Source organism: Molossus molossus, unplaced genomic scaffold, assembly GCF_014108415.1.
Source record: "Molossus molossus isolate mMolMol1 unplaced genomic scaffold, mMolMol1.p scaffold_m16_p_10, whole genome shotgun sequence".
NCBI lineage: Eukaryota > Metazoa > Chordata > Mammalia > Chiroptera > Molossidae > Molossus > Molossus molossus.
In genome coordinates, this window is record NW_023425345.1 from 41,740,356 (window position 1) to 41,754,772 (window position 14,417).

The window sequence follows — 14,417 nt, forward strand, 5'->3', positions numbered from 1 at the left end:
TGGCACAGAATTGGAGACCTTCATTTACAAGATCGATTCCTTTATGTTGGCATACCATCTATGTGAGTCTTTTTATTAAAATGCAATTATCTCTTTGAGCTGAAACATAGCAAGGCAAATTAATTATGCATTAGAGAGAGCTGGCTGGCACCTACCCAACTCCTGCAAGAGTGAGAAATGAAATAGGTAAATTAGTTGGGGAAAGAGTTAGCTATTGGACTACCAAAAAACTTTCTTAGTTAGAAGTTTCTAGATTGTTCCAATAAAATGACAAAATCAGTAAGAAATTTTTTGCTTATAGAAACACAGACAAGAAACATGAAAGTGAAAATCCATAAACAAATAGAAAAAGAAATTGGGAGAAGAGGAGGGGAAGGGGAGAAGAAGAAGAAGAAGCAAAAGGAGAAGAGGAAGAGAGGGCAAGGGAGAAGAAAAATAAAAAGAAGAAATTGGAAAAAGTAGGTGGAGATTAAGTAAAACAGAATAACCATAACCACTATTGATAGTTCTGTATAAACAAAAATGTTTCTGTCCTTTTTCTGTTTCAGGTTCATATTACATTAGCTAGACAGCTTTTTCAATATATTAAGACAGCATGCGTGGTAAGATCTGTCTTAAAATATAGACTACATGATGTATAAGAAAATCACTTTGGGGAGCCTTGGGCAATATGTCAAAAAGAGAAGACAATCACTCATGTTCTAGAGTAGCAGACTGAGGTATGTGAGGCCATGAGTCTCCATGGGCAGGAAAACAAAACAAACAACAAACAAAAGTAAACAAATGGCCATTTCAAATATGACTTCCAAATCACAAGGTACAAGGACTGATGAAATTGCTGATATTGGCTTATAGCTGAGTTGCTTCTCATTTAACAAGTCTTTGAATTATTTAGTTAATGGTGGTTAATGATCATATAATCTCTATAATAATCAGGGAAAAAAACTAGATCAAGAATTATATAATAGCTATATATATATATATATATATATATATATATATAGTTTAATTATATATTGTGTTGTGTTCCATAGGTAAGTAAGATATGTAATATATGCTCATTTATTCTCTACCCCATTGCAAAACTATGTAGTTTGTGAAAACATCTGAAATGTAACAAATTGAGAATGATTAAGACTATATTTATATTACACAAAGAAGTGCTTAATGTAAAGAAGAAAAAGAGAATGTATTTATTAAAACAAAGATCTCTGTTGCAATATTTGGTTATAATTTATATGGCATTTTCCTAAAACGTCAAAGAGAAATAAGAAAAGCAAATTACCATGAAAGTGAAAAATATCAAGTCTGAGGTTTTTAATACCCACTTTAGGAACAAGGATCTATGGGAAAAGACTATGCTCTAGGCTACAACGCTCTAACCATAAGATATCTGCAGAGGGAAGAGAATCTCTCTTGCATCTCACTGACTGAGCATGGAAATGGGGATAATTCCATTCTAAGCTACTTAGGAGCTCACACATGGAGCAAAGAACCAGGCAAAGTAGGATCTCGGGGAGGGAGAAGATTTTAGTAGCAGCGGTGAGAATCTAAGAGTTTAGGGTGGGGAAGAGCAGTGCTCTCTCAGTGAGATCTCTGCCAGACACAATTGGCTCCCTCAGAAGGACTGGTGAAATATAAATGAGTAAAGAGACTAGTTTAAAAAGTGTGAGTGGAGTCAAGGGAAACCATTGAGAAATGCTGCAGCACACTGACTCCCAGCAGTGGGAGGTTGTAGCAACTCAGAATGATCCCTGTGCCCCTCAGCAGTAGAAGTTCCCCCCAAGTAATTACTGTTCTGACCTCTAATGTCATTGATTAATTTTACCTGTTTTCAACTTTATTTAATGGGAATCATTCACCATTTATTCTTATGTCTGGATTCTTTCACCCATAGTGTGTGTAATAATAGTGTTTTTCTTTTTTTAGTCAACATGTAATAGTCCATTGACACCACAATTTATCTACTTCTCAGTTATGGGTATATTACAAGTAATACTGTTGTGAACATTCTATGAATACTTTTGGTGAACATAACTATTTATTTGTGCATACTTGCCCATGTACAATATATGAGGGTTCCAAATTCTACATTCTTTAAAATGTTATTGTCAATTCTTTAACTTTTACCCATTCTGGCAGGGTGTAGTGGCATCCCAATGTGGTTTTGATGTGTGTTTTGTTGCTATCTTCTTCTTCCTGATTTGGAGAAATATTCTTGTATATTCTTTTTTTTTGCTTGTAAATTTATTTATTTATTTATTTATTTTTTATTAATTAATGTTTGTTACAGATGTTTCTCCTTTTTCCCCCACTGATTCTCCCCTCCCCCTCCCTCCCTGCCCTTTCCCCAGTTTGTTGTCCATGTCCACTCTTCATGCATACATGCATATAAGTTCTGTGGTTTATCTCTTCCTCACCATCCCCCTATTTAGGGGATTGTCAGTCTGTATCCCATTTCCGCGTCTCTGGGAGTACCCCCTTCCTCAGACTGTTATGTTCATTATATTCCACAAATAAGTGAGATTATATGAAACTTGTCTTTCTCTGTTTGGCTTGTTTCACTTAGGATGATACTTTCCAGGTCCCTCCATGTAGTCTCAAAGGATAAGAGGTCTTTCTTTCTTACAGCTGCATAGTACTCCATTGTGTATATGTACCACAGCTTTTTTATCCATTAGTCTACTGATGGACACTTGGGCTGTTTCCAGATCTTAGCTATTGTAAATAGTGCTGCTACAAACATGGGGGTACATATATTCTTTCTGATTGGTGTTTCAGGCCTCTTAGGGTATATTCCTAGAAGCGGGATAACTGGGTCAAATGGAAGTTCAATCTTAATTTTTTGAGGTAACACCATATTGTTTTCCATAGTGACTGCACCAGTCTGCATTCCCACCAGCAGTGTACTAGAGTCCCCTTTTCTCCACACCCTCGCCAACACTTGTTGTTTGATGATTTGTTGATGGCGGCCATTCTGACAGGTGTGAGGTGATACCTCATTGTTGTTTTAATTTGCATCTATCTGATGATTAGTGATGATGGGCATTTCTTCATATGTTTCTTAGCCATTTGTATGTCCTGTTTGGAGAGGTGTCTATTCAGTTCCTCTGCCCATTTTTTAATTGGGTTCTTTGTCTTCCTTTTGTGGAGTTGTATGAGCACTCTATATGTATTGGAAATTAACCTCTTATCTGATATATCATTGGTAATCATGCTCTCCCATTCAGTGGGTAGCCTTTCCGTTTTGATGATTGTATCTTTCGCTGTGCAGAAGCTTTTGAGTTTGATGTAGTCCCATGTGTTCATTTTCTCCTTTGTTTCTATATTCTTGATACAAGTCTTTTAGTTGGTTACATGTGTTATAAATATATTCCCCCAGCCTGTGGCTTACAAAAATAATTGTATGTGTTAAGGTCATGAAGATATCCTCCGTTTGAATTTTTTTTCTAGAAGTCTTATAATTACATTCATACTCATCTCTACGATCCATCACAATTTAATTATTTGTTATAGTGTGAAGAAAAAGGTTGTTTATTTTTCCCCTATGAATATTCAACAGTGCCATTTTTAAATGAGACCCTTCTTTCTCCACTGAATTGAAGCAGCAAGTTCATCGTAATTTAGGTCATCATGTACATGGAGGTCTGTTTCTAAGTTCTGCAGCCCTGAACAGCCTCCACCTTTGTTCTTCCACATTGCTCTGCATTTCCACGAACACCCTAGAATTAGCTTGCAAATTTAAATTCCAATTTAAAAGGGTATACCTCTGTAAGTAGGGGGCATATTCTCAAAGATTTAATGGAAGTGAGGGAGTTAGCCATGTGCAGACCATGAGTCATACAGAGATGCCTTCCTTCCGCAGGGGTCCACCTGGTCTGTGTGAGGAGCAAGGAGTGAGCTGGCAGTGAGGTTATGGAGAACGAGTGTGAGGGAGAATGAAAAGTGAAGAGATAACAGGGGTCAGACCATAACGGTTTTACAGGCCAATTGCGGTTGATTGAAAGCTCCCATCAATAAATGAAGCATATTCTATGAACCTAAGTTGGAGTTTTGGATTTGCTTTTGGCATTAGAATGTGGCAAAGAGATGTCTGAGTTCTAAATCTTCGCCTCTAGAGGCCTTGGTACATTCGCACTTGCTCTCCAGAAACATTTAAAATGACCAGGCCATGTAAAGAAGTCTAATTGTTCTATGGGAGAACTCTTGTAAAAAGAACCAGGCATCCCAGCCAACAATCCCAGAAAAACTGCCCGGTGGGTGCCTCCAGGCAAGACCAGCAGAAGAACTTCCCAGATGAGTTCAGCCCAAATTAGAGAATCATGAATATATATATACGGTTGTTGTTTTAAGCCACTAAATTCGAGGGGTGGCTTCTTACACAGCAACAGATAACAGACACACCAGTGTAATGATCTTTTTTACTCCGAGTTAAACATGTACACATTTTTGATAGATTTAGGGGAAGAATGACATGATCTAACTGAGAGTTTAAAATGTGAGAATAAATGGTGAAGGGTAGGGCACCCCAAAGCATGGAAACCAGTGGGGCCATTATTGAAATTATTCCACAAAAGATGATGGTGGCCCGGACAAGGGTGGAGGACATACATGTGGTCATACTTTTCATATTTTGAAGGAGACAAGATAATTAAAAGATCAGATACTGAAAATGTAAGATATTGGCAGTTAGGGACACAAAGATTTTAGGCTTCAGTGACTGAAAGACGATGATATTTTTACAGGGAACATTATACCACATTTTATGAAAAATAGTTGGAAAAAGTATGCATGTGAATGCATCTATATGTGTTTATAGTCACATAAATATATAGTATAAGGATTAACAAGAAATATAAAAATGACTTTATATAAGGAACAGTAAACAGACCAAAATGTCTTAGTGTATTTATTTTGTATCATTATGATTGTTGAATGTTTTAAATATAAAACTACTATAAAAATAAAGTGAAAATGAAAAGGGAAGGCCAGCAATCTTTTTTTTGGGGGGGGGGGGGTGGGATACTTATTATGTACCAGGCACTATGCTGAAGCCCTTTTATTGATTTTAGAGAGAGAAGTAGTGAGAGGGAGAGAGAAATAGAACCTTCGATAAGAGAAGATTGATTGGCCGCCTCCTGCATGCCCCCCACTGGGGATTGGGCCCACATCCTGGGCATGTGCCCTGACTGGGAACCGAACCGGAGAACTCTTGGTCTATGGGTCGACGCTCAACCACAGAGCCAGCTGGGCTATGCTGAAGCCCTTTACCTCTAGCTTCCTCACTTTTGAATGGTGGTGATATACCTACTTTGCAAGACTGGTACGTATATCTGGTTAACAGATATTAGAAGTAATAGATACTAGCAAATGTCTAGCACAAAACAGGCACTCAGTAATTTGCTGCTTCCATCACCATTGTTCAAGGTCACGAAACTAGTAAACATTGGGATATAATTCAAATTAGACTTTTCTGGCGGTTGAGTCCCTGGTATTTCCCTCTCTGCCGTGCTGTCTTTTATAAAAAGCAACGGAACAGCTGTCTCCGGTTTTACTATGCCAGGTGTGTGGGAGTGATGGAATGCAGAAAAGTCATTCTCCAGAGCACCAGAAAAACTCGAAACAAATGTTTGTAGCAAACATGGAAGTGTTCCAGCCCTCAAAAATGCCAGGGGGTTGGCAGTACAGGGAGGGCAGTGGGAACTCATCCAAGTGTTCATATATCAGGTACACACAATATTGGAGTTCAAGTGAAGGCAGAGTCCACTACCAAAGAAGCCAGCAGAAGCTGCAGTCAATGAAATTAAACCCCCTTTTCGCCTTCATCACAAGCCAAATTTTTGCCCTCTGCTGAAGCTGGCATCCGTCCCGCGGTGTAGTAGGTCCAGGGTCTGTTCGTGCGCAACTCGATGAAGAAGTGCCTTTGATTTAGCTGGAGTGCAGCTTGGGCACGGAATCATCAGGGTCCCCAAGTGCTTTTAAAAATTGGACTTTACTGGAGGTCTCTGAGGAAGTCTCTTTTTTTAACCTAGATTTTAGATGAACTGGAGAATAAGGCAAATGACGAATGGAAAATTGAAACATAACCTTGGTAAAGATCAAGTTGGAAGACATGACTTACATCAAAATGGGCTTTCTAATATCAAATCTCAGAATTTAACAGACTTCCCCACTGGACTATCATCTCAAAAACAGAGCCTGACCCCATAAAAACTGGAGCTCCTAATCCGTGTATTTTGCTCCCCAAAGGAAAGCAGCCAAGGCTAAAGCATGCAGATCATTCTCTGGCTTCTCTGGACCACAGCATTTGCATTTGTTGCCTCCTCAGCTTGGTAATTCTCTGTCCCCCATCTCCATGAGTTTAACAAACAAACACTTGTTTTAGAATTTTTTTTTTTTTAATCCTCACCCGAGGACATTTTTCGATATTTTGTTCAGATAGAGTGGGAGGGAGAGAGAGGAAGAGCGAGAGAGAGAGAAACATCGACGTGAAAGGGACACATCGAGTGGCCGCCACCCGCACAACCTGACCAGGGCCGGGGACAAACTGCAGCCAAAGTACATGCCCTTAGCGGGAACCGAACCCAGGTCTCTGTAGACCGCAGGCCAACCCTCTAACCGCTGAGCCAAACCGGCCAGGGCGTTTTATAATTTTTTAAAAAATCCTCACCGAAGGGTATTTTTCCATTTATCTTCAGATAGAGTGGGAGGAGGAGAGAGAGAAACATCGATGTGAGAGAGACACATTGACTGGTTGCCTCTCACATGACCCAGACCGAACTACAACCGAGGTACCTGACCTTGACCAGAATGGAATCTACCACTCTTTGGTCCATGGGCCAAAGCTCTATCCGCAGAGCTAAACCAGGCAGGGCAATACTTTTTTTTTTTTTTAATATCCCCCAGAAATCCTTTTCTTGCATCCTCATATTAGATAAAGTGGTCCCCCACTTCCTGCTTTTGTAGCACCCTACACTTCCCTTCACTTCCCTTTCTCATAATATTTACTCTACTTCTTTGTAATTGCCTGATTGCTGTCTACATCTCTTATAAAGGTATAAGCTCCCAGGTGGCAGACAGAGTGTCTTATTTATCATATCGTGGCTTCTGGCACATGATAAGTGCTCACTATATATACCTGTTGAATAAACACCCAACTACAACTACTTTTAGGTCAGCTTACTGCCATGCCCCACATCCAGGTTGACCTCGTTTGTACCCTTGCTAGTTGCCTGCTTGAACATGTGGGTGAGAGGAAGTCCAGAGCTTTGTTTATGGGACATAAAGATAAGTGCAGTTTTAGTTGTTTTTCTGAAAGTGGCATCTAGTTCTTCTGAGTTATCCCAAAACTCTTGTCAGAATTTCAAGAATTTTTCTTGATCAAAAATCTGAACTCACCATGAACATTTATAGCCAGCTGTGAAATATATGTTTTTTGAGTGAAGATAAGAGAAATTCCTTCTTCAAGTGTGCATCTCTTTAAAAAGAGCCACTAAGTAAATCTTATATGGGAGGAAGCTCCCCTCTTCTGAAAGTTGCTTCTTGGGGGGTACTTGGCTGCTCTCTGCCTTTACTCATGCCACTCCTCGAAATCTGGGGTGAGTGGAATATGCACTATATGTAAGCGTGTGTCTATATATACATGATTTAACGTATATATGTATATATGTACACACACACATACAGGGGTGCGCAAAAGTAGATTTACAGTTTGTATGGAAAAAGACATGCAGGTTATGATAATTACAACAGCTTTATTAACTCAAAAGAATGTCATATTGGTATAGTGCACTTAAGTACAATCTTTTTTTTTTTTTTCCTCACCCGAGGACATTTTTCCATTTTTTGTTCAGATGGAGCGGGAGGGAGAGAGAGGAACAGAGAGAGAGAGAAACATCGATGTGAAGGGACACATTGAGTGGCTGCCACCCGCACGACCAACCAGGGCCGGGGACAAACTGCAACCAAGGTACGTGCCCTTAGCGGGAACCGAACCCGGGTCTCTCGGGACTGCAGGCCAACGCTCTAACCGCTGAGCCAAACTGGCCAGGGCTTAAGTACAATCTTATAAGTGCTCAAATTGCTGGCCTTCATTCTTCTAGTCTACTTGCTAAATAAACTCTGTTTTATGTACTCACAGCTACAAACTTACTTTGGCCCACCTCTGTATGTGTGTGTATATATATTTTATTGTATATAAATATATTTTTTATTTAAAATTTATCTTTATTGTTGAATGTATTACAGATGTCCCCCCTTTTCACCCCCATTGACCCCCTCCTCTCTTTCATCTTTTTCACCCATCCCTCCAACCCCCTCCCTTTTGGCAAGCAACAAAAAGTTCTCTGTATCTATGAGTCTGTTTCTGTTTTGCTTGTTCATTTTATTTGTAGATTCAATTGTTGATAGCTATGCATTAATTTTCATTTTATTGTTCATATTTTTGTTCTTATCCTTCAAGAAGACCCTTCAACATTTCATATAATACTGGTTTGGTGGTGATGAACTCCTTTAGCCTTTTCTTGTTTGGGAAACTATATATGTCCATCGATTCTAAATGATAGCTTTGCAGGATAGAGTAATCTTGGTTGTAGGTCACTTTTCATCACTTTGAATATCTCTTGCCACTCCTGTCTGGTCTGCAAAGTTTCTTTTGAGAAATTGGCTGACAGTCTTAAGGGAGCTCCTTTGTAGGTAACTGCTTTCTTTTCTCTTGCTGCTTTTAAGATTCTCTCTTTGTCTTTAACCTTTGGCATTTTGATAATGATGTGTCTTGGTGTGGACCTTTGGTTTCATCTTGTTTGGGACTGTCTGTGCTTCATGGACTTGCATGTCTATTTCCTTCACCAAGTTAAGGAAGTTTTCTGTCATTATTGTTTCAAATAGGTTTTCAATGTCCTTTTTTTAAAAAAAATTTTTTTGGTATGTGCCCCCAGTGGGAACCGAACCCGGGACTCTCTGGTCTGCAGGCCGACACTCTAACCGCTGAGCCAAACCGGCCAGGGCAGGTTTTCAATGTCTTGCTCTCTCTCTTCTTCAGACACCTCTATGATGTGAATATTGGCACACTTGAAGTTGTCCCAGAGCCTCCTTACACTATCCTCAAATTTTTATTCTTTTTCCTTTTTGCTGTTCTGATTAGGTATTTTTTGCTTCCTTATATTCCAAATCAGTGATTTGCTTCTTGGCTTCTCCTACTCTACTATTGTTTCCCTGCAAATTATTCTTTATTTCAGTTAGTGCATTCTTCATTTCTGACTGGTCCTTTTTTTATGTTTTTCATGTTCTAACTAAGTTCCTTGGAGTTATCCTTAAGTTCTTTGAGGTTCTCACTAAGCTCCTTGAAGGTCTGACTAAGTTCCATGAGCAACCTTATAGTCAATGTTTTGAACTCTGAGACTGATTAACTGCTTATCTCTATTTTGTGGAGATAAGCAATGTATATAAATACATTTAAAAATAAGTAAAATACATGTAAATAGGGACCAAGTCATGAAGATTGTTATAAGTTATATCTGGAATGAATTCTCAGAACAAAGGAAGAGAGGCTAATAAAATGTGATAAGCAGGTAGATGACAACACCATCATACATGTGCTTTTAAAATGTCAGTAGCACCATTTATTAAAGAGGCTGTCTTTACTCCATTGTATGCTCTTGCCACCTTTGCCAAACATTAATTAAGCATAATGTCTTGGGTCAATTTCTGGGTTGTCTGTTCTGTTCCATTGATCTATATGCCTGTTCTTGTGCCAGTACCAGGCTGTTTTGATTACAATGGCTTTGTAGCCTATCCTGATATCTGGTATTGTGATCCCTCTTAACTTGATCTTCTTTTTCAAGATTGCTGTGGCTATTCGAGGTCTTCTTTGATTCCATATAAACTTTTCAAGTGTTGGTTCTAGTTCTGTGAAATATGTCACTAGTATTTTAATGGGGATTGCATTGAATCTATAGATTGCTTTGAATAGTATGGACATTTTAATGATGGTAATGCTTCCAATCCATGAACAAGGTATGTGCTTCCACTTTTTAATATTTTCTTCTATTTCTTTTTTCAATGTCCTATAGTTTTCTGCGAATAGGTCCTTTACTTCTTTGGTTAAGTTTTTCCTAGGTATCTTAATTTTTTTGTTGCAATGATAAATGTGATATTTTTTAGTTTCTCCTTCTGTGTGTTCAATATTGGTGTATAAAGATGCCAATGATTTCTAGATGTTGATTTTGTATCCTGCTACTTTGTCAAATTCATTTTTTAAATCTAGTAGTTTTTTGATGAAGTCTTTATGGTTTTCTATGTACAATATCATGTCATCTACAAATAATGACAGTTTTACTTCTTCCTTTCCAATTTGGATCCTTTGTATTTTTCTTTCTTGTCTGGTTGCTGTGGCTAAGACTTCCAGTACTATGTTAAATAAGAGTGGTGAAAGTGGACATCCCTGTCCTGTTCCAGTTCTTAAGGGAAATGCTTTTAGTTTTTGCCCATAGAGTATGATGTTGGTTGTAGGTTTGTCATAAATGGTCTTTATTATGTTGAGATATGACCCTTCTATTTCCACTTTGCTGAGAGTTTTTATCAGAAATGGAAGATGAATTTTGTCAAATATTTTTTCAGCATCTACTGATATGATCACATGATTTTAATATTTCATTTTGTTTATGTAGTGTATCACATTTATCAATTTATGAATTGTACCATTCTTGCATCCCTGAGATAAATCACTTGGTTGTGGTGTATAATTTTTTTAATATATTGCTGGATTTGATTTGCTAAGATTTTGTTGAAGATTTTGGCATCTATGTTCATCAAGGATATTGGCCTGTAATTTTCTTTCTTTGTAGAATCTTTAGCTGGTTTTCAGATTAGGATTATGCTGGCCTCTTAGGAAGAGCTTGGAAGTCTTTCTTCTTCTTGAATATTTTGAAATAGTTTGAGGAGAATAGGTGATAGTTCTTTGACTGGTAGAACTCCCCTGTGTAACCGTCTAGAACAGGGCTTTTATTGGCTGGTATTTTATTGATTACTTCTACTATTTCCTTAATTATTATTGGTCTGTTTAGGTTTTCTGACTCTTCCCAGTTGAGTTTTTGAATAGTATATGATTTTAAGAATTTTTCCATTTTGCTTAGGTTGTCGAATTTGTTGGCATATAATTGTTCAGAGTATTTTCTTACAATCTTTTGTGTTTCTGTGGTGTCCATTGTTACTTCACCTTTTTCATTTCTAATTTTATTAATTTGCATTTCCTCTCTTTGTTTCTTGGTGAGTCTGGCCAAAGGTTGATAAATCTTGTTTATCTTTTCAAAGAACCAGCTCTTGGTTTCATTGATCTTTCATATTATTTTTTAAGTCTCTATGTCATTTATTTCTGCTCTGATTTTTATTATTTCCTTCATTCTACTAACTCTGGGTTTTTCTTTTTGTTCTCTTTCTAAATCTTTAAATTTTGGGATTAGATAGTTTATTCGAAATTTTTCTCCTTTCTTGAGGTAGGCCTATATTGCTAAGAATTTCCCTCTCAGGAGTGCTTTTGCTGTGTCCCATAGATTTTGCATTGTTGTATGTTCATTTTTATTAGTTTCCAGGAAGTTTTTTATTTGTTTCTTGATCTCAATAGTAACTCATTCATTGTTTAATAACATGCTATTTAGCCAACATGTATTTGAATGTTTTGTAGTGTTTTTATTGCAATTGATTTTTAGTTTCATGCTATTATGATCTGAGAAGATACTTGATATGATTTTGGAAAATTGGACAGCTACATGTGCAAAAACTGAAACTAGACCAATAACTTACACGGTACGCAAGAATAAACTCAAAATGGATAAGAGACTTAAATATGACTTGCGAATTCATAACAATCCTAGAAGAAAATGTAGGCAACAAAACTTCAGACATCACACGCAGCATAATTTTTACTGATACAACACCTAAAGCAAAAGAAACAGAAGAAAATATTAATACATGGAACCACATCAAAGTATAAAGCTCTGCATAGCAAAAGGAACAAGTGTCAAAATGGAAAGGGTTACCCACTATATGGGAGAGCATAATTGCCAACAACATCAAATAAGAAGTTAATTTCCAAAATATATAGAGTATTCATACAACTCAACAAAAGTTAGACAAAGAATCCAAATAAAATGTGGTGTGAGGACCTAAATAGATACCTCTCCAAACAGGACATACAAATGGCCAAGAGATACATAAAAAAAATGCTCAACATCATTAATCATCAGAGAGTTGCAAATTAAAACAACTATGAGGTATCATCTCACTCCTGCCAGAATGGCTGCCATCAACAAATCGTCAAACAACAAGTGCTGGTAAGGGAGTGGAGAAAAGCGGACTCTAGTACACTGCTGGTGAGAATGCAGGCTGGTTGGTGCAGCCACTATGGAAAACGATATAGTGTTTCCTTAAAAAATTAAAAACTGAACTGCTATTTGACCCAGTGATCCCACTTCTAGGGATATATCCTAAGAAGCCTGAAACCAATCAATGTATGTAAATTTACAATAGCTAAGATCTGAAAAGAGTCCAGGTGTCCAACAATAGATGAGTGGATAAAAAAGCCATGGTACATATACACAATGGAATACTATGCAGCTGTATGAAAGAAAGATCTCTTATCATTTGAGACAACATGGAGGGACCTGGAGAGTATTACACTAAGCAAAATAAGCCGGTAAGAGAAAGACAAGTATCACATGATCTCACTTATTTGTGGAATATAATGAACAAAATAAGGTGATGTAAAAATAGACCCAAAGACATAGAAGAAGTAGGGTTCAGACTGACAAACCTCAGAGGAGGGGGTGTGTGGAGAGGGAAGAGATAAACCAAAGAACTTATGCATATAAGCATAACCAATGGACATAGACAACAATGCTGGGGGCGGTGGGGAGGATGGGAATGGGAAGACAGTTTCAATGGGGGATAAAAGGAGAAATATCTGTAACAAAAATAAATTAATTAAATAAAAAAAGTAAAATAAAATGTCAGTAGCTACAACATGCAGCATCTGTAAGAGAAAGATCATCTTAAAATCAAGAACTCTAGTGATCTGAGTTGGAAAGGATGATTGCACAAAACAATTATTTGAAGTAAATTCAATCAAAATTGGAGATTGTAAGAAGGAAATAGAAAGGTTGCAATAGTCTATCTATTTAAAAAATAAGTCTATAGCTGTAATTTATAGAAGGTAACTGCAATGATTAGGTGTGCAGTTTATTTTCAAACAGTCGAAGTGGATTTTTGGATAAGTGGAAGAGATTATGTAGCCCTGGTATTAGTAATGTCTTCTTCCAAATGTTATGTTGGTGGTATTCCAAGGAATTTCACACCACTTGGTCATATTGGCAAATATACCTTGCTCTTGGATGGATGAAACAAATAACACCACAAGCTACTGTCATTTTTGTGTGAAGACAAAACACAGTTGTTTTATTAATGCCTTTCTAAACTAAGCCAAGTTTAGTTTGTACTTCAGAAAGCAATGATTCTTTCCAAGTTCCAGCCATCAAATAAATTACTGTTCATAGAAATATGTGAATTTACACATTTTTGTTTAAATCATTCAACTAACATTAGCAGTTGTTCTGTGATAGGTACAGGAACTTCAATGATGAAGAAGGTACAGTTTCCGCATGATGGGGGTCACCATTGAATGGAAACACTTAGGTGTCAACCATTGCATGGTTTGGTTCCCAATGTGGAGCTATTATTTTGTAAATTCCACCAGGACAAATATCAAGAGACTCTTTACAAGTAAGAAAATAAAAATAGCCCGGCTGGTTTGGCTCAGTGGTTGAGTGTCGACCCATGCATCAAGAGGTTGTTGGTTTGATTCCTGGTCAGGGCACATGGCCAGGTTGTGGACCAAATCCCCAGTGGGGGACATGCAGGAGGCAGCCAATTGACGTTCTCTCTCATTGATGTTTCTATCTCTCTCTCCCTCGCCCTTCCTTTCTCTAAAAAAATTAATAAAAAAAAGAAAAAAAAATTTATAAAAACTAGTGCACGCTTCAGTAGCATGTGTACTAAAATTGGAAAGATCCAGAGATAATCATCATGGCCCCTGTGGCAAGGATGACACACAAATTCATGAAGCATTTCATATTTTAAAAATAAGTAAGTAAAATACAAACTTCCTCCTTTTTCATTACCATGCCTGAAAGAAAAAATAGCATTAAAGATTGCTATGTTCAGAGGAACATTTAGCATAGTATATCTATTCTGATATAGCTATAGAATACAAGTATTATATTATTAAAGATGATTTTAAAATATTCAGAAATGTGAATATATAGATTAAGAAAATTTTTCACTTTGAAAGTGATCACTGAACCTATATCAATTAGATATATTTCTTATGAACTGCCAACAAAATGTAAAAATTATCTAGACATATA

At 37.3% G+C, this 14,417-nt stretch overlaps 1 non-coding gene across 1 annotated transcript; it reads left to right on the forward strand.

The window, feature by feature from the left end:
* Positions 1–14,025: 14,025 nt before the first annotated feature.
* Positions 14,026–14,129, forward strand: LOC118624821. The gene has a single exon (XR_004958488.1). It is a non-coding gene; the product is annotated as a U6 spliceosomal RNA (small nuclear RNA).
* Positions 14,130–14,417: the final 288 nt, after the last annotated feature.